The 20861-nt window shown below is 40.3% G+C and overlaps 2 non-coding genes across 2 annotated transcripts; one reads left to right on the top strand and one right to left on the bottom strand.

Annotated features, from left to right (window-relative positions):
* Positions 1–6712: 6712 nt before the first annotated feature.
* LOC148574403 (small nucleolar RNA R71) lies at positions 6713–6820 on the top strand. The gene has a single exon (XR_015906681.1). It is a non-coding gene; the product is annotated as a small nucleolar RNA R71 (small nucleolar RNA).
* Positions 6821–17665: 10845 nt separating this feature from the next.
* LOC148574402 (small nucleolar RNA R71) lies at positions 17666–17773 on the bottom strand. Its single transcript, XR_015905493.1, has one exon. It is a non-coding gene; the product is annotated as a small nucleolar RNA R71 (small nucleolar RNA).
* Positions 17774–20861: the final 3088 nt, after the last annotated feature.

The following is a 20861-nucleotide window of genomic DNA, read 5'->3' as shown; positions in this document are numbered from 1 at the left end:
AGTTCTCAATAAGATCTGAAAAGATACTCATCATGCATCTTTGGAAAGAAGCCGATGCATTACTGGTATGCGAAATTGCTACTCGGGTTGTGAATTGTTGTTCGAAATTGATTCCCCGGCAATGGCACCAAAAACGGATGCACAGAACCATGGTCTAAACATATCTTCACAACTTCGCATAACTAACCAGCAAGTGCACTGGGTCGTCCAAGTAATACCTTATGTGAGTAAAGGTCGAATCCCACGGAGATTGTTGGTATGAAGCAAGCTATGGTCACCTTGTAAATCTCAGTCAGGCGGATATCAAATGGTTATGGAGTTTTCGAAAATAATATAATAAAATAGGGATAGAAATACTTATGTAAATCATTGGTGAGAATTTCAGATAAGCGAATAGAGATGCTTTCGTTCCTCTGAACCTCTGCTTTCCTGCTATCTTCATCCAATCAGTCTTACTCCTTTTCATGGCTGGCTTTATGTGATACATCACCACTGTCAATGGCTACTTTCGGTCATCTCTCGGGAAAATGATCCAATGCCCTGTCACGGCACGGCTAATCGTCTGGAGGCATCACCTTTGTCAATGGTTTCATCTTATCCTCTCAGTGAAAATGATCAACGCACCCTGTCACGGCACGGCTATTCATCTGTCGGTTCTCGATCATGCTGGAATAGGATTTACTATCCTTTTGCGTCTGTCACTACGCCTAGCAATCGCGAGTTTGAAGCTCGTCACAGTCATTCAATCATTGAACTCAGAATACCACAGACAAGGTTTAGACTTTCCGGATTCTCTTGAATGCCGCCATCATTCTAGCTTACACCATGAAGATTCTGATTAAGAGATCTAAGAGATACTCATTCAGTCGAAGGTAGAACGGAAGTGGTTGTCAGGCACGCGTTCATAGGGAATGATGATGATTGTCACGTTCATCACATTCAGGTTGAAGTGCGAATGAATATCTTAGAAGCGAAATAAGATGAATTGAATAGAAAACAGTAGTACTTTGCATTAATCTTTGAGGAACAGCAGAGCTCCACACCTTAATCTATGGAGTGTAGAAACTCTACCGTTAAAAATACATAAGTGAAAGTCCAGGCATGGCCGAGAGGCCAGCCCTCAAATGTGATCTAAAATAGCATACAACTGATCAAAGATCGTATACAACTGATCAAAGATGTCTAATACAATAGTAAAAGGTCCTATTTATAATAAACTAGCTACTAGGATTTACAGAAGTAAGTAATTGATGCATAAATCCACTTCCAGGGCCCACTTGGTGTGTGCTTGGGCTGAGCTTGAGTGTTGCACGTGTAGAGGTCCTTCTTGGAGTTGAACGCCAGCTTTTGTGCCAGTTTGGGCGTTCAACTCTGGTTTTGGCTCCTTTTCTGGCGCTGGACGCCAGATTTGGGCAGAAAGCTGGCATTGAACGCCAGTTTACGTCATCTATTCTTGGCCAAAGTATACACTATTATCTATTGCTGGAAAGCCCTGGATGTCTACTTTCCAACGCAATTGGAAGCGCGCCATTTCGAGTTTTGTAGCTCCAGAAAATCCACTTTGAGTGCAGGGAGGTCAGAATCCAACAGCATCAGCAGTCCTTCTTCAACCTCTGAATCTGATTTCTGCTCAAGTCCCTCAATTTCAGCCAGAAAATACCTGAAATCACAGAAACTCATAGTAAAGTCCAGAAATGTGAATTTAACATAAAAACTAATGAAAACATCCCTAAAAGTAACTAGATCCTACTAAAAATATACTAAAAACAATGCCAAAAAGCGTATAAATTATCCGCTCATCACAACACCAAACTTAAATTGTTGCTTGTCCCCAAGCAACTGAAAATCAAATAGGATAAAAAGAAGAGAATATACTATAAATTCCAAACTATCAGTGAAACATAGCTTCAATCACATGAGCGGGACTTATAGCTTTTTGCCTCTTGAATAGTTTTGGCATCTCACTTTATCCATTGGAATTCAGAATGATTAGCATCTATAGGAACTCAGAGTTCAGATAGTGTTATTGATTATCCTAGTTCAGTATGATGATTCTTGAACACAGCTATTTTATGAGTCTTGGCCGTGGCCCTAAGCACTTTGTTTTCTAGTATTACCACCGGATACATAAATGCCACAGACACATAATTGGGTGAACCTTTTCAGATTGTGACTCAGCTTTGCTAAAGTCTCCAATTAGAGGTGTCCAGGGTTCTTAAGCACACTCTTTTTTTTTTTGCTTTGGACCTTGACTTTAACCGCTTAGTCTCAAGTTTTCACTTGACACCTACACGCCACAAGCACATGGTTAGGGACAGCTTGGTTTAGCCGCTTAGACCAAGATTTTATTCCTTTAGGCCCTCCTATCCACTGATGCTCAAAGCCTTGGGATCCTTTTTATTTGCCCTTGCCTTTTGGTTTTAAGGGTTATTGGCTTTTTGCTCTTGCCTCTTGGTTTTAAGAGCTTTTGGCTTTTTCTGCTTGCTTTTTCTTTTTCTTTCTATTTTTTTTTCGCCTATTTTTTTTTCTGCAAGCATATGTTCTTTGCTGCTTTTTCTTGCTTCAAGAATCATTTTTATGATTTTTCAGATTATCAAATAACATGTTTCCTAGTCATCATTCTTTCAAGAGCCAACATATTTAACATTCCTAAACAGCAACTTCAAAAGACATATGCACTGTTCAAGCATACATTCAGAAAACAAGAAGCATTGTCACCACATCAATATAATTAAACTAAGTTCAAGGATAAATTCGAAACTCATGTACTTCTTGTTCTTTTGAATTAAAACATTTTTCATTTAAGAGAGGTGATGGATTCATAGGACATTTATAACTTTAAGACAAAGTTACTAACTACTAATGATCATGTAATGAAGACACAAACATGGACAAACACATAACATAGAAAACGAAAAACAGAGAAAGTAAGAACAAAGAATGAATCCACCTTAGTGATGGTGGCGTTTCCTTCTTGAGGAACCAATGATGTCCTTAAGCTCTTCTATGTCTCTTCCTTGTCTTTGTTGCTCCTCCCTCATTGCTTGTTGATCTTCTCTTATTTCATGGAGCATGATGGAGTGCTCTTGATGTTCCACCCTTAGTTGTCCCATATTGGAACTCAATTCTCCTAGGGAGGTGTTGATTTGCTCCCAATAGTTTTGTGGAGGAAAGTGCATTTGAGGCATCTCCGGGATCTCATGGTGATGAGCTTCATACGCCTCTTGAGCTCCATGAATTGGCTCTCTTGCTTGCTCTATCTTTTTCTTAGTGATGGGCTTGTCCTCTTTGATGAGGATATCTCCCTCTATGTCAATCCCAGCCGAATTGCATAGGTGGCAAATGAGGTGAGGAAGGGCTAACCTTGCCATAGTGGAGGACTTGTCAGCCACCTTGTAGAGTTCTTGAGGTATAATCTCATGAACTTCTACCTCTTCTCCAATCATGATGCTATGGATCATGATGGCCCGGTCTATAGTAACTTCAGATCGGTTGCTAGTGGGAATGATTGAGCATTGAATGAACTCCAACCATCCTCTAGCTACAGGCTTGAGGTCCAATCTTCTTAGTTGAACCAGCTTGCCTTTGGAGTCAATCTTCCATTGAGCTCCTTCTATACATATGTCCAAAAGGACTTGGTCCAACCTTTGATTAAAGTTGACCCTTCTAGTGTAGGGGCGTTCATCTCCTTGCATCATGGGCAAGTTAAACGCCAACCTCACATTCTCCGGACTAAAATCTAAGTATTTCCCCCGAACCATTGTAACATAGTTCTTTGGATCCGGGTTCTTACTTCGATCATGGTTCTTGGTGATCCATGCATTGGCATAGAACTCTTGAACCATTAGGATGCCGACTTGTTGGATGGGATTTGTTAGAACTTCCCAACCTCTTATTTGACTTTCATGTCGGATCTCCGGATACTCATTTCTTTTGAGTTTGAAAGGGACCTCAGGGATCACCTTCTTCTTGGCCACAACATCATAGAAGTGGTCTTGATGGGCTTTGGAGATGAACCTTTCCATCTCCCATGACTCGGATGTGGAAGCTTTTGTCTTCCCTTTCCCCTTTCTAGAGGATTCTCCGGTCTTAGGTGCCATCAATGGTAATGGAAAAACAAAAAGCTTATGCTTTTACCACACCAAACTTAGAATTTTTCTCGCCCTCGAGCAATAAAAGAAAGAATAGATGAAGAAGAAGAATAAATGAAGGAGAGGGAGAGTGGGAAGTGTTTCAGCCAAGAAGGGTGTAGAGGGGTGTGTTGTGTGAATTTGATGAAGAATGGAGGGCTTTATATAGGGAAGGGAGGGGGGAAAGGTTTCGGCCATATTGGTGGGTTTGGGTGGAAAATTGGTTTTGAATTTTGAAGGTAGGTGGAGTTTATGAGGTAGGTTTATGGGGAAGAGTGGATGGATATGAGTGTTGAAGAGGTGATGGGGAAGAGAGATTGAAGTGATCGGTGAAGGGTTTTTGGGGAAGAGTGTTTATGGGGTTGTGTGAAAGAGAGTGGTGAGAAGAAGTGAGTGGAGGTAGGTGGGGATCCTGTGGGGTCCACAGATCTTGAGGTGATCCTGTGGGGTCCACAGATCCTGAGATGATCCTGTGGGGTCCACAGATCCTGGGGTGTCAAGGATTTGCATCCCTGCACCAATTAGGCATGTAAAATGCCTTTGCACACAACTCTGGGCGTTCAGCGCCAGGTTGGTGCCCATTTTGGGCGTTCAACGCCCATTTGTTGCCATTTCTGGCGTTGAACGCCAGAACCATGCTTGTTCTGGGCGTTCAGCGCCAGAATGCTGCCCATTTTGGGCGTTCAGCGCCAGAACCATGCTCTGTTCTGGCGTTGAACGCCAGGCAGATGCTCCTCCAGGGTGTGATTTTTCTTCTGCTGTTTTTGATTCCGTTTTCAATTTTTATATTTATTTTGTGACTCCTCATGATCATGAACCTATAAAGACATATAACTAAGAAAAATATAGTTAGATAAATAAAAATTGGGTTGCCTCCCAACAAGCGCTTCTTTAATGTCAATAGCTTGACAGTGGGCTCTCATGGAGCCTCACAGATGTTCAGAGCATTGTTGAGACCCTCCAACACCAAACTTAGAGTTTGGATATAGGAGTTCAACACCAAACTTAGAGTTTGACTGTGGGGGCTTGGGTTGACTCTGCTTTGAGAGAAGCTTTTTCTGCTTCCTCTCCATGGATGCAGAGAGGGATCCTTGAGTTGTAAACACAAGGTTGTCCTTATTCAATTGAAGGACTAATTCTCCTCTGTCCACATCAATCACAGCTCTTGCTGTGGCTAGGAAAGGTCTTCCTAGGATGATGGATTCATCCTTTTCCTTTCCAGTATCCAGGACTATAAAATCAGCAGGGATGTAAAGGCCTTCAACCTTTACTAACACGTCCTCTACTTGTCCATATGCCTGTTTTCTTGAATTGTCTGCCATCTCTAATGAGATTTTAGCAGCTTGCACCCCATAGGTTCCCAATTTCTCTATTACAGAGAGGGGCACGAGGTTTATTCCTGAACCAAGATCACACAGAGCCTTAAAGATCATGGTGCCTATGGTACAAGGTATTATGAACTTTCCAGGATCCTGTCTCTTCTGAGGCAATGTCAGTTGATCCAGATCACTTAGTTCATTGATGAACAAGGGAGGTTCAACTTTCCAAGTATCAATACCAAATAATTTGGCATTCAGCTTCATGATTGCACCAAGGAACTTGGCAGCTTGATCTTCAGTAACATCCTCATTCTCTTCAGAAGAGGAATACTCATCAGAGCTCATGAAGGGCATAAGGAGGTTCAATGGAATCTCTATGGTCTCTAGATGAGCCTCAGAGTCCTTTGGTTCCTCAGAGGGAAGCTCCTTATTGGTCACTGGACGTCCCAGGAGGTCTTCCTCCTTGGGATTTACGTCCTCCTCTCCTTCTCTGGGTTCGGCCATGGTGCTTATGTCAATGGCCTTGCACTCTCCTTTTGGGTTCTCTTCTGTATTGCTTGGGAGAGTACTAGGAGGGATTTCAGTGATCCTCTTACTCAGCTGGCCCACTTGTGCTTCCAGATTTCTAATAGAAGACCTTGTTTCATTCATAAAACTTACAGTGGCCTTAGATAGATCAGAGACTAAGTTTGCTAAATTAGAAGTATTTTGTTCAGAGTTCTCTGTCTGTTGCTGAGTGGATGATGAAAAAGGTTTATTATTGTTAAACCTGTTTTTTCCACCATTATTAAAGCCTTGTTGAGGCTTTTGATCCTTCCATGAGAAATTTGGATGATTTCTCCATGATGAGTTATAGGTGTTTCCATAAGGTTCACCTAAGTAATTCACCTCTGCTATTGCAGGGTTCTCAGGATCATAAGCTTCTTCTTCAGAAGATGCCTCTTGAGTACTGTTGGATGCAGCTTGCATTCCATTCAGACTCTGAGAAATCATATTGACTTGCTGAGTCAATATTTTATTCTGAGCCAGTATGGCATTCAGAGTATCAATCTCAAGAACTCCCTTCTTCATAGGCGTCCCATTATTCACAGGATTCCTTTCAGAAGTGTACATGAACTGGTTATTTGCAACCATGTCAATGAGTTCTTGAGCTTCTGTAGGCGTTTTCTTCAGGTGAATGGATCCACCTATAGAGGTATCCAATGACATCTTAGATAACTCAGACAGACCATCATAGAAAATATCCAGGATGGTCCATTCTGAAAGCATGTCAGAAGGACACTTTTTGGTCAGTCCTTTGTATCTCTCCCAAGCTCCATAGAGGGATTCACCTTCTTTCTGTCTGAAGGTTTAAACATCCACTCTAAGCTTGCTCAGCTTTTGAGGAGGAAAGAACTTGGCTAGGAAAGCCTTGACCAGCTTATCCCAAGAGTTCAGGCTATCCTTAGGTTGAGAGTCCAACCATACTCTAGCTCTGTCTCTTACATCAAAAGGGAAAAGCATGAGCCTGTAAACTTCAGGATCTACTCCATTAGTCTTAACAGTATCACATATCTGCAAGAATTCAGTTAAAAACTGAAAAGGATCTTCAGATGGAAGTCCATGAAACTTGCAGTTCTGCTGCATCAGAGAAACTAATTGAGGTTTCAGCTCAAAGTTGTTTGCTCCAATGGCAGGAATGGAGATGCTTCTTCCATGTAAATTGGAATTAGGTGCAGTAAAGTCACCAAGCATCCTCCTTGCATTATTATTATTTTCGGCTGCCATCTCCTCTTCCTGTTCGAAAATTTCTGAAAGGTTATCTCTGGATTGTTGTAATTTAGCTTCTCTTAATTTTCTCTTCAGAGTCCTTTCAGGTTCTGGATCTGCTTCAACAAGAATATTCTTGTCCTTGCTCCTGCTCATATGACAAAGAAGAGGGCACAGAAAAAATAATAATAATAATATGGATCCTTTATACCACAGTATAGGGATCCCTTTGTGAGTGGAAGAAAAGAGGGAGACAAAGAATATGATGTAAAGAAAGAAACACAACTGTGAGGAGGGCAGAGATGTGAGATGAGATGTTAGTAAATGAATAAATAAATAGAATAAGATGGGAGAGGGAGAATTTTCGAAAATAATTTTTGAAAAAGAGTTAGTGATTTTCGAAAATAGTTTTTGAAAAAGGTTAGTATTTTTTTCGAAAAATTTTAAAATCAAAAATAAAAATAATTAGTTAATAAAAAAGAAATTTTTGAAAAGGAGGGAAGATATTTTCGAAAATTAGAGAGAGAGAGAGTTAGTTAGGTAGTTTTGAAAAAGTTAGGAAACAAACAAAAAGTTAGTTAGTTAGTTGGAACAAATTTTGAAAAGATAAGAAGTTAGGAAGTTAGAAAAGATATTTTGAAATCAAATTTTTGAAAAAGATAAGATGAGAAGATATTTTTGAAAAGATATGATTGAAATTAGCTTTTGAAAAAGATTTGATTTTTTTTAAAATCACAATTAATGACTTGATTCACAAGAAATCACAAGATATGATTCTAGAACTTAAAGTTTAAAACTTTCTTAACAAGTAAGTAACAAACTTGAAATTTTTGGATCAAAACATTAATTGGTGATGTTATTTTCGAAAATTTGATATAAAAATAAGAAAAAGATTTTTGAAAAATATTTTTATAATTTTCGAAAATAACTAAGAAAAATGAAAAAGATTTGATTTTTGAAAAAGATTTTGAAAAAGATAAGATTTTCAAATTGAAAATTTGATTTGACTCATAAGAAACAACTTGATTTTAAAAAATTTTGAAAAAGTCAATCCAAATTTTCGAATTTGATGAGAGAAAAAGGGAAAGATATTTTTTATTTTTGAATTTTTTTATGAAGAGAGAGAAAAACAAGAAAAATGATGCAATGCATGAGAATTTTAGATCAAAACATGTGATGCATTCAAGAATGCTATGAATGTCAAGATGAACACCAAGAACACTATGAAGATCATGATGAACATCAAGAACACAATTTTGAAAAATTTTTAATGCAAGGAAAACATGCAAGACACCAAACTTAGAATTCTTTAATGCTTAGACACTAAGAATTCAAGAATGCATATGAAAAACAAGAAAAGACACAAAATATGCAAATGCAAAGATCAAACAAGAAGACTTACCAAGAACAACTTGAAGATCATGAAGAACACTATGAATGTATGAGAATTTTCGAAAAATGCAAGATGCACATGCAAATGACACCAAACTTATAACATGACTCATGACTCAAACAAGAAACAAAAAATATTTTTGATTTTTATGATTTTCTAATTTTTTTGGATTTTTTTGAAAATTATATGAAAAAGAAAAAATAAGGATTCCAAAATTTTTAACATGAATTCTAGGAATCTTGCATTCTTAGTCTAAAGCTTCAGTCCAGGAATTAGACATGGCTCACTAGCCAGCCAAGCTTTCAATGAAAGCTTCGGTCCAAAACACTAAACATGGCCAATGGCCAGCCAAGCTTCAGCATGTAATTCAGGAACAGCAGCAAGGGGATTAGCAACAACTAGCTTGCTCTTGATAACAAATTGCAAGCCTCAGTCCAAATGAATTTAGACATGGCTTTACAGCCAGCCAGGCTTCACATGCTTCATGAAACACTAGAATTCATTCTTTAAAAATTTTGAATAAATTTTTTTTTTTGAAAACAGATGAGAAATTTTTGAAATATTTTTGAAAAATTTTTGAAAAGAAAACAAAAAGAAAATTACCTAATCTGAGCAACAGGATGAACCGTCAGTTGTCCATACTCGAACAATCCCCGGCAACGGCGGCAAAAACTTGGTATGCGAAATTGCTACTCAGGTTGTGAATTGTTGTTCGAAATTGATTCCCCGGCAATGGCACCAAAAACGGATGCACAGAACCATGGTCTAAACATATCTTCACAACTTCGCATAACTAACCAGCAAGTGCACTAGGTCGTCCAAGTAATACCTTACGTGAGTAAGGGTCGAATCCCACGGAGATTGTTGGTATGAAGCAAGCTATGGTCACCTTGTAAATCTCAGTCAGGCGGATATCAAATGGTTATGGAGTTTTCGAAAATAATATAATAAAATAGGGATAGAAATAATTATGTAAATCATTGGTGAGAATTTCAGATAAGCGAATAGAGATGCTTTCGTTCCTCTGAACCTCTGCTTTCCTGCTATCTTCATCCAATCAGTCTTACTCCTTTCCATGGCTGGCTTTATGTGATACATCACCACTGTCAATGGCTACTTTCGGTCATCTCTCGGGAAAATGATCCAATGCCCTGTCACGGCACGGCTAATCATCTGGAGGCATCACCTTTGTTAATGGTTTCATCTTATCCTCTCAGTGAAAATTATCAACGCACCATGTCACGGCACGGCTATTCATCTGTCGGTTCTCGATCATGCTGGAATAGGATTTACTATCCTTTTGCGTCTGTCACTACGCCCAGCAATCGCGAGTTTGAAGCTCGTCACAGTCATTCAATCATTGAATCCTACTCAGAATACCACAGACAAGGTTTAGACTTTCCGGATTCTCTTGAATGCCGCCATCATTCTAGCTTACACCACGAAGATTCTGATTAAGAGATCTAAGAGATACTCATTCAGTCGAAGGTAGAACGGAAGTGGTTGTCAGGCACGCGTTCATAGGGAATGATGATGATTGTCACGTTCATCACATTCAGGTTGAAGTGCGAATGAATATCTTAGAAGCGAAATAAGATGAATTGAATAGAAAACAGTAGTACTTTGCATTAATCTTTGAGGAACAGCAGAGCTCCACACCTTAATCTATGGAGTGTAGAAACTCTACCGTTAAAAATACAAAAGTGAAAGTCCAGGCATGGCCGAGAGGCCAGCCCTCAAACATGATCTAAGATAGCATACAACTGATCAAAGATCGCATACAACTGATCAAAGATGTCTAATACAATAGTAAAAGGTCCTATTTATAATAAACTAGCTACTAGGGTTTACAGAAGTAAGTAATTGATGCATAAATCCACTTCCGGGGCCCACTTGGTGTGTGCTTGGGCTGAGCTTGAGTGTTGCACGTGTAGAGGTCCTTCTTGGAGTTGAACGCCAGCTTTTGTGCCAGTTTGGGCGTTCAACTCTGGTTTTGGCTCCTTTTCTGGCGCTGGACGCCAGATTTGGGCAGAAAGCTGGCGTTGAACGCCAGTTTACGTCATCTATTCTTGGCCAAAGTATGGACTATTATCTATTGCTGGAAAGCCCTGGATGTCTACTTTCCAACGCAATTAGAAGCGCGCCATTTCGAGTTCTGTAGCTCCAGAAAATCCACTTTGAGTGTAGGGAGGTCAGAATCCAACAGCATCAGCAGTCCTTCTTCAACCTCTGAATCTGATTTCTGCTCAAGTCCCTCAATTTCAGCCAGAAAATACCTGAAATCACAGAAACTCATAGTAAAGTCCAGAAATGTGAATTTAACATAAAAACTAATGAAAACATCCCTAAAAGTAACTAGATCCTACTAAAAATATACTAAAAACAATGCCAAAAAGCGTATAAATTATCCGCTCATCAATTACATAAGCCAAAAGGCATCCTTTTGTATGCATACGTTCCAAAGGGACATGTAAAAGTGGTCTTCTCCTGATCTTCAGGAGCTATATGAATTTGAAAGTAGCCTGTATTACCATCTAAAAAGCAATAATGGGATTTACCTGACAGGCGATCGAGCATCTGATCAATAAATGGCAAGGGGTAATGATCCTTGTGAGTAGCTTGGTTGAGACGCCTATAGTCAATGCAAACCCTCCATGAATTCTGCACCCTAGTTGTCAGGAGCTCTCCATGCTCATTCTTTATTGTTGTGACTCCAGACTTCTTGGGCACCACTTGTACTGGACTGACCCATTCACTGTCTGAGATTGGGTAAATGATATCTGCTTCAAGTAGCCTGGTTACTTCTTTCTTGACAACTTCTAAGATGGTGGGATTTAATCTTCTTTGGGGTTGATGGACGGGTTTTGATTCCTCTTCTAAATATATTCTGTGCTCATAAACTTGAGGATTGATACCTACTATATCCGTCAAGCTCCACCCAATTACTTTCTTGTGCTTTTTCAGCACACTGAGCAGTTGTTCCTCCTTGTGAGAAGTGAGTTCCCTTGCAATGATAACTGGAAACTTCTGATTATCCTCAAGGTAAGCATACTTGAGGTGTGGAGGAAAGGGCTTCAATTCCAATTTCTTCTCATGGCTAGGTTCTGGATCATCCGGGACTAGTGGTAATGGTAAGGTGTCTTTATTATGTTCAGAGGGTGTCCCCACACTTGGACCTTGCTCCATGTGCTTCTCTTCTAATTCTTCTTGGTGAAGTTCAGCTACAGTTTCATCAATGATGTCGCACTAAAAGATAGAATGATCTTTCGGAGGGTGCTTCATAGCTTCATTTAAACTGAAACTTACTGTTCTGCCATCTATCTCAAAGGAGTAAGTTCCTGAGAATGCGTCCAGCTTGAACTTCGAGGTCTTCAGGAATGGTCTTCCAAACATGATTGATGATGGTCTTCCTGAGTCATTAGTGGGCATTTCCAGGATATAGAAGTCAATAGAAAATGTGAGCCCCGTAATGCTCACTAATACATCTTCAGCAATTCCAATTACTGTAATAATGCTTTTATCTGCTAACACAAAATGAGCTGCCAACCTTTTTAAGGGAGGGAGCCTTAAGGTATCATATATAGACAATGGCATTATACTAACACACGCTCCTAAGTCACACATGCAATCAGAAAATATTACACCTCCAATGGTATAGTTAACCATGCATGGACTTGGATCACTACATTTTTCAGGTATACCTCCCATTAAAGCAGATATAGAATTACCTAAAGGAATAGTTTCTAACTCATTGATTTTATCTTTATGTATGCATAAATCTTTCAAAAACTTTTCATATTTAGGTACTTGCTGAATAACATAAAAAAGGGGAACAGTTACCTCAACCTTTTTGAAAATTTCTACCATTTTGGGATCAAATTTCATCTGCTTTCTAGACTTCCTTGCAAGATGTGGAAATGGGATAGGAATGGCGCCATTTTCAGCTTCTGCATCCTTTGGTGCTCCATTTCTTTGCTGAGCTACTTCTTCTTCAACAATGTCTTGCACTTCCTCTTCCTCTTCAGCATCTTCCACTTCTATTACATCCTCAGCTGGGGCGTGTACCTGTGGGCTTGGCTCCTCTTGGTTCTTCTCCTGCAATGTGGTTTCGGACCTCAAAGTGATGGCGTTGATGCCACCCTTGGGGTTAGGTAAGGGTTGAGAAGGAATTCCACTGGAGTTTAAAGGCTGGTTAGTGGAAGTAGGTAATGAATCTATCCGGGCGGCGAGAGCTTGTAAAGTGGCATTCAGACCATTTAGAGTAGAGTTCAGTGTAGTCTGCATGTCTTGTTGTCCTTGTGCAAGAGAACGAAGCATCTCGTCGTTTGATGAGGAAGTGGGATAAGTGATCTGAGGGACCTGTTGTTGGTTGTGCTGGGGTCCTTGTGATTACCGTAAGTGAGGAGTTCTATAAGGTTGGTTCTGGTTCTGCTGTCTGTTGTTGTTATTCCACCTCTGGTTTCCATTGTTGTCTCTGCCTCCTCTGTTATAGTTGTCCCTCCAGCCATGGTTGGAATTATCCCTCCAACCTTGGTTGGAGTTGTCCTGCCATCCTTGGTTATAGTTGCCGCCTTGTTGATTGTATCCTTGATTTGGGCGGTCATAGAAGTTATGAGTGGTTGCCACAGTATTGTCTTCTTGTTGGAGCTGCGGGCATTCATCAGTATAATGACTATAATCAGCACATATGCCGCATACTCTTTGAGGGACTAACTGTTGGCTTTGCTGTGGTGGGAAAGGCTGAGCTTGTTGTTGTTGATTCAACTATAATTGCTTCAGTAGGTTGGTCATTTCACATATACTCTGTGTAAGAGCAGTAGTCTCAGTACTAGAGAAAATTTCTGCAACAGCTTTAAAGTGGCTATTCCTGTGCCTGTGATTCCTGGTGGACTCAGCTAAGTCGCTGATTAGTTGCCATGCTTCATCTGCGGTCTTGTACTTTTTCAGAGAACCATTACTAGCACCATCTAGTGTAGTCTTATCCCGAGGCTTCATGCCTTGAGTGAAATAGCTGATCAATACTAGCCTGTCAATCATGTGATAGGGGCATGCATCTAGAAGGTTCTTAAAATGCTCCCAGTACTCATAGAGAATTTCTCCTTGAACAATGCATGAGATCTCTTTCCTTAGTCTGTCTGTAACTTTAGCTGGAAATTATTTTTCCAGAAATTCTCTTCTGAGCGTATCCCAGTTAGTAACAGTCACTTAAGGTTGGGAGTAGTACCACTCCCTTGCCTTTCCCTCAAGAGAAAACGGGAAGGCAGTTAACAGAATAGAAGTTTCATTAGCACCCTGACATCAAACAGTAGAACAGGCTGTCTGAAAATCCCTGTGGTGCTTGATGGGCTCCTGAGCAGGTAAGCCATGAAACTTGGGCATTTAGTTTATTAGTGCAGTCTTCAGTTCAAAATCTGCAGCCAGAGTTGGATGATGCACTTGATACGGCTACATTGTAAAATCTGGGGCTCCAGCTTCCTAGAGAGTAATCCTCCTAGGTGCTGCCATTCTATCTGCACGTGAATCAACTGAATCAGTAGTAAAAGAGCTTGTTTCGCTCTCAGATGGCGGTTCAGATTCACCCTCAAAGGCTAACCGACGTCGAGCTCGCCTAATATGTGAAATAGTTCTTTCAATTTCAGGATCAAATGAGGCTAAACTCGGATCAGGCACTGAACGTGTCATTCAATGAAAAAAACATATAGCTCATGGTAAAAAAATAAAATTAAAATATGCAAATAAAAAAATAAAAATATGTACACTAATTAATAATCTAGCACACAATTGCAACTCCCCGGCAACGGCACCAAAAACTGGTGCGTGATAAAAGTTAGGCCAATTAAGAGATTATAATATAATAGAACAGCGTTGCGAGTATAGCTCTTAACCAGCTAAAATTTGCCTAACCAATTTAGAAGAGTGTCACAAAAATTTAGAATAGAAAAATACTGGGAGTATGAGTCCCAGGTCGTCTCCCAACGAGTTGCAAGAAATGGTGCTATTTTATAAATTAGGAAATTCCAAGAGAGTTGAGTTTGGATAATGAGTAATTAAATAATTATAAATTAAAGCAATAAAAACTAAGGGTTGCCCCCCAACATTTTTTGTTAATTTTGCAGATCGCGCAGGTCACGCGTACGCGTCAGTCACACGTGCGCGTCATTCATGCAGACTCCAGTCCACGCATACGCGTTAGGCACGTGCACGCGTCGCTGCAATTTTCTCTGTTCTGCGCGCTCGCGTGAGCCATGCGCGCGCGTCGGTGTTCACTGATCATCTCCTTAGTTTCTTGTGTTCCTTCTATTTTGATAAGCTTCCTCTCCATTCTCTAAGCCATTCCTACCCTATAAAGCCTGAAACACTTAACACACAGATCACGGCATCGAATGGTTTAAAGGAGAAAAATATACTAATTAAAGATCTCTTAGGAAGCAAGTTTTCAACCATAGAATAAAACTAGGAAGGAAAATGTAAAATCATCCAATTAGTATGAATAAGTGGGTGATGACTTGATGAAACCACTCAATAAAACACAAGATAAACCATAAAATAGTGGTTTATCAATTACCCTATACACTTGAGTGATTAGAGTGCACATATACTATCAGTATGAGTTCAATGCTTGATTCTAAGTTTCTTGCTTTCATGAGCTATCTTCTTACAAGTTTACTTGTCTTTACTGTATGAGTTGAATTAGTGGAATCTAAATTACTTTTGTATTGGAGAACTTATTTACTGTTAACCAAGTAGATAGAAATATCTTAGCATATAGTTGCCTTCATAGGTTGCATTGCATGAGTCTTACTTTTTCCTACTCATTTATTTTATCTCCTTGAGCTAAGCATGAGGACATGCTAATGTTTAAGTGTGGGGAGTTTGATAAACCACTATTTTGTGGTTTATCTTGTACTAATTGAGTGGTTTTTATCAACTCTTTACTCACTTATTCATAATATTTGCATGATTTTACAATTCCTTCCTAATTATGCTCTATGATTGAAAACCTACTTCTTGAGCCTTTAAATTGTGTATTCTTAATGTCCTCTCATACTATTTGATATCGTGATCTGTGTGTTCAGTGTTTTCAGGCTTTAAAGGACAAGGAATGGCTTAGAGGATGGAGAGGAAGCTTGCAAAAATGGAAGGAGCACAAGAAATAAAGGAGACAACCAGCGAGAAGCGACGCGCACGCATGGCTCACGCGTGCGCGCAAATTGGAATTCTGCATAGTGACATGTGCGCGTTCCCGACGCGTACGCGTGGAAGTGAATCTGCACAATGACGCGAGCGCGTGCCTGACACGCACGCATGGCAAGGAAAATCGTCAAACGATGCGTACGCGTGACTGACGCGTACGCGTGATATGCGCGATCTGCAGAAATAACAGAAAACGCTGGGGGCGATTTCGGGCCGAGTTTTGACCCAATTTTCAGCCCAGAAACACAGAATAGAGCCAGGAAACATGCAGAGACTCAACATACATTCAGAGACATTCACACATTCACATTACGCATAGTTTTAGTTTAGTTTTTGAATCTTAGAGAGAATTCTACTCCTTCCTCTAGGGTTCTTCACATTCATAGTTTTAGAGTTTATTGCTTTTGCTTTTGGATACTGAGAAGGATCATTACCTCCGTAAAAGTTTCATTATTCTAGTTTGTTTTCTTAATTCCCTTTCTTTTTACTGCCCATTGACCCTGTTTGGATAAGTATGTTGTATTTTGGGATTTATTAATACAAGAACCTTTTTATTTTTAATTGATTTTTAATTATTGTCTATCATGTTTTCCTTTTATTCCCTTTTTAATTCTGTGAAGTTTATATTCATGATAATGGAGTAGTTTCCTAACTTGATTGGGAGTTGATTAAAAGGAGAACCTTGAGTTGAAATACTCAAGTGTTAATCCTAATGGGTAGTTGATGACTGACAACTCTAGTCTCTTACTCTAATCCTTCCTTAGGAAAGGATTAGGATCTGTGATATAGTTGGTTAGTTAGTTACTTGACTTTCCCTTATTAATTAAGGGATGACCAAGTAGAGCAACTACCTTTTATTATTAAACTTGGAAAATTCCAACAAGGATAGAAATTCCAATTAATCTTCTCCCGATCAAGGCTTTTAATTTAATTATATAAATTCTCTCATTAATTTCTGTTGTTTAATTTTACAATTATTTATTTTCCTATTTCTCAAACTCATAATTTCTGGGAAAACCTCTGACCAATAAGCTGCACTCTTTTGTCAACTCGTTGGGAGACGACCTGGGATTCATACTCCCAATAATCTTATTCTTAAATCTGTGATAACTCTTCTAAATTGACAAGCGGATTTTTGCTGGTTAAGAACTGTACTTGCAACGCATTTCTATTATTAATTTCTTAACCGGCCAATTTCCGCCGCGTCAATTTTTGGCGTCGTTGCCGGGGAGTTGCAATAGTGTGCTAATTTATTGGTTGGAATTTATTTATTTGCATTTTATTTTATTTTGTTTTATTACCATGAGCTATATGTTTCTTTTATTGAATGACGCGTTCACTACCTGATCTGAGCTTAGCCGCATTTGATCCTGAATATGAAAGAACTCTTTCATGTATTAGGCGAGCTCGGCGTCGGCTAGCCTCTGAGGGTGGTGAAGTGGTTGTTGCCAATTCACCAGTCTTATCTGAGAGTGAATCTGAACTGCCAATTTAGGAAGAAACAAGCTCCTCTACTACTGATTCAGTTGATTTACATGCAGGTAACATGGTAGCACCCAAGAGGATTACTCTCCAGGAGGCAGGAGCCCCAGACTTTAATTTGCAACCGTATCAAGCGCGTCACCCAAATCTGGCTGCAGATTTTGAACTGAAGACTGTGCTAATCAACTTGATACCTAAGTTTCATGGCTTACCTGCTCAGGAGCCTATAAAGCACCTCAGGAATTTTCAGACAGCCTGTTCTGCTAATCGCTTTCCCATTTTCTCTTGAGGGAAAGGCGAGGGAGTGGTATTACTCCCAACCTGAAGCAACTGTTACCAACTGGGACATGCTCAGGAGAGAATTCTTGGAAAAATACTTTCCGGCTGAAGTTACAGACAGACTAAGAAAGGAGATTTCATGCATCATCCAAGGTGAATCAGAAACCCCTTATGAGTACTGGGAGCGCTTCAAGAGTCTGCTGGATGCATGCCCCCACCACATGATTGATAAGTTGGTATTGATCAGCTACTTCACACAAGGCATGAAGCCTCAGGATAAGACCACATTGGATGGTGCTAGTAATGGGTCTCTGAAAAAGTACAAGACAGCAGATGAGGCGTGGCAACTGATCAGCGATCTAGCTGAGTCCACCCGGAATCACAGACACAGGAACAACCATTCCAAGGCTGTTGTAGAGGTTTCCTCTAGCATTGAGACTACTGCTCTCACACAGAGTATATGTGAGATGACCAACCTACTGAAGCAGATAAATCTAAATCAACAACAATCTCAACCTCCCTCACCACAACATAGTCAACAACTGGTTCCTCATAGAGTATGCGGAATATGTGCTGATTATAGTCACTACACTGATGAGTGTCTACAGCTCCAACACGAGGACAACACCTTGGCAGCCACTCACAATTTCTAAGACCACCCAAATCAAGGATATCATCAACAAGGCGACAACTATAACCAGGGTGGGAACTATAACCAAGGTTAGCAAGACCATTCCAACTAGGGGTGGAGAGATAATTCTAACCAGAGCTGGAGGGACAACCATAACAGAGGAGGCAGAGACAACCAGGGAAATCAGCGGTAGAATAATAACAACAATTGGAATAACCGGTATCAGCAAAACCAGAATCAGCCTTACAGAGCACCTCATCTAAGGCAGTCTCAAGGACCATAGCACAACCAACAGCAGGCTCCTCAAATCACCTATCCCCCTTCTTCTTCTCATGATGAACTACTTTAGTCTATTGAGCAAAGGCAAAAGACCATGGAGAGCTCGCTTAGCTCCACCTTAAATGGTCTGACCTCTGCTGTACAAGCTCTTGCCTCACAGATTGGATCAATGAACAACTCCAACAACCAGCCTTCAAGCTCCAGTGGAATTCCTTCTCAACCATTACCCAACCCCAAAGGTGGCATCAATGCCATCACTTTGAGGTTCAAAAACACACTGCAAGAGAGGAATCCTGAGGAGCCAAGCTCACAAGAACACGCCCCAATGGAGGACATGGTTGAAGTGGAGGAGGTTGAAGAAGAAGATGAAGTGCAAGACTTGGTTGAAGAAGAAGCAGCTCACCCCAGGAATAGAGCACCAAGTAACGCAGAAGCTGTAAGAGACGCAGAAGCTGTAGGAGATGCCATCCATATTCCATTTCTACACCTTGCAAGGAAGTCCAGAAAGCAGATAGAACTCGATCCCAAAATGGTAGAAATCTTCAAAAAGGTTGAGGTAACTATTCCTCTTTTTGATGTTATTCAGCAAGTACCTAAATATGCAAAATTCCTAAAAGATTTATGCATACATAAGGATAAGATTAATGAATTAGAAACTATTCCTTTTGGTAGTTCCATATCTGCTTTAATGGGGGGTATACCCGAAAAATGTAGTGACCCAGGTCCATGCATGGTTAACTGTACCATTAGGGGTGTAATATTTTCTGACTGCATGTGTGATCTAGGAGCATGCGTGGGTATTATGCCTTTGTCTATATATGATGCTTTGAGGCTCCCTCCCTCAAAAAGGTTGGCATCTCATTTTGTGTTAGCAGATAAAAGTATTATTACAGTGGTTGGAATTGCTGAGGACGTGCTGGTGAGCATCAAGGGGCTCACATTTCCCATTGACTTCTACATCTTGGAGATGCCCCAAAATGACTCAGGAAAGCTGTCATCCATCCTGCTTCGAAGACCATTCCTGAAGACTTCGAAGTTCAAGCTGGATGCCTTTTCAGGAACCTATTCTTTTGAGATAGACGGCCGAGCAGTGAGCTTCAATCTAAATGATGCTATGAAGCACCCTCCGAAATATCATTCCGTATTCCAATGCGACATCATTAATGAGACTGTAGCTGCAGTCCACCAAGAAGAAATGGAGGAGATACACATGGAGCAAGGTCCAAGTGTGGGGAAACCCTCTGAACACAATGAGGACACCTTGCCATTATCACTAGCTCCAGAAGATCCAGTGCCCAGTCAGGAGCAGAAATTGGAGTTAAAGCCCCTTCCACCTCACCTCAAGTATGCTTACCTTGAAGATAATCAGAAGCTCCCAGTCATCATTGCAAGGGAACTCACTTCCCAACAAGAGGAGCAGCTGCTTAGTGTACTGAAAAGACACAAGAAGGCCATTGGGTGGAGCCTGGTGGATATAGTAGGCATCAGCCCTCACGTTTGTGAGCATAGAATATTTTTAGAAGAGGGAGCAAGGCTTGTCCGTCAACCCCAAAGAAGACTGAACCCCACTATCCTGGAGGTTGTCAAGAAGGAAGTAACCAGATTACTTGAGGCAGATATCATCTATCCCATCTTAGACAGTGAGTGGGTCAGCCCAGTACAAGTGGTGCCCAAGAAGTCTGGAGTCACCACAGTGAAGGATAAGCATGGAAAGCTCATAGCAACCAGAGTGCAGAATTTCTGGAGGGTTTGCATTGATTACAGGCGCCTCAACCAAGCCACTCGTAAGGATCACTACCCCCTGCAATTCATTGATCAAATACTGGACTGCCTGTCAGGTAAATCCCATTATTTCTTTTTAGATGGTTACACAGGCTATTTCCAGATTCATATAGTTCTTGAAGATCAGGAAAAGACTACTTTTACATGTCTCTTTGGAACATATGCTTACAAGAGAATGTCTTTTGGCTTGTGCAATGCACCAGCTACTTTCCAAAGGTGCATGATGAGTCTTTTTTCTGACCTACTTGAGAGCTGTATGGAGATTTTTATGGATGATTTTAGCGTATATGGTGATTCCTTTAGCCTTTTCTTGGATAGTTTATCTAGAGTATTAGACAGGTGTGTTAGTTCAAACCTTGTTTTAAATTTTGAAAAGTGTCATTTTATGGTCAAACAAGGTATTGTTCTAGGACACTTTGTTTCTAATACTGGTATTTCTGTAGATCCAGTAAAGGTAAATGTCATTTCTAGTCTACCTTACCCCTCCTCTGTGAGGGAAGTTCGTTCGTTCCTTGGCCATGCAGGTTTCTATCGGAGATTCATCAAGGACTTCAGTAAGGTAGCATTGCCCTTATCCAGACTGCTGCAGAAGGATGTCGAATTCGAGCTGAGTAAGGATTGTA

The sequence above is a fragment of the Arachis ipaensis genome, chromosome B2 (assembly GCF_059453495.1).
Source record: "Arachis ipaensis isolate K30076 ecotype BB chromosome B2, ASM5945349v1, whole genome shotgun sequence".
In the NCBI taxonomy this organism is placed as follows: domain Eukaryota; kingdom Viridiplantae; phylum Streptophyta; class Magnoliopsida; order Fabales; family Fabaceae; genus Arachis; species Arachis ipaensis.
The sequence above is the reverse complement of the archived record's forward strand: the minus strand, read 5'-3'. Positions and strand labels throughout refer to the sequence as shown.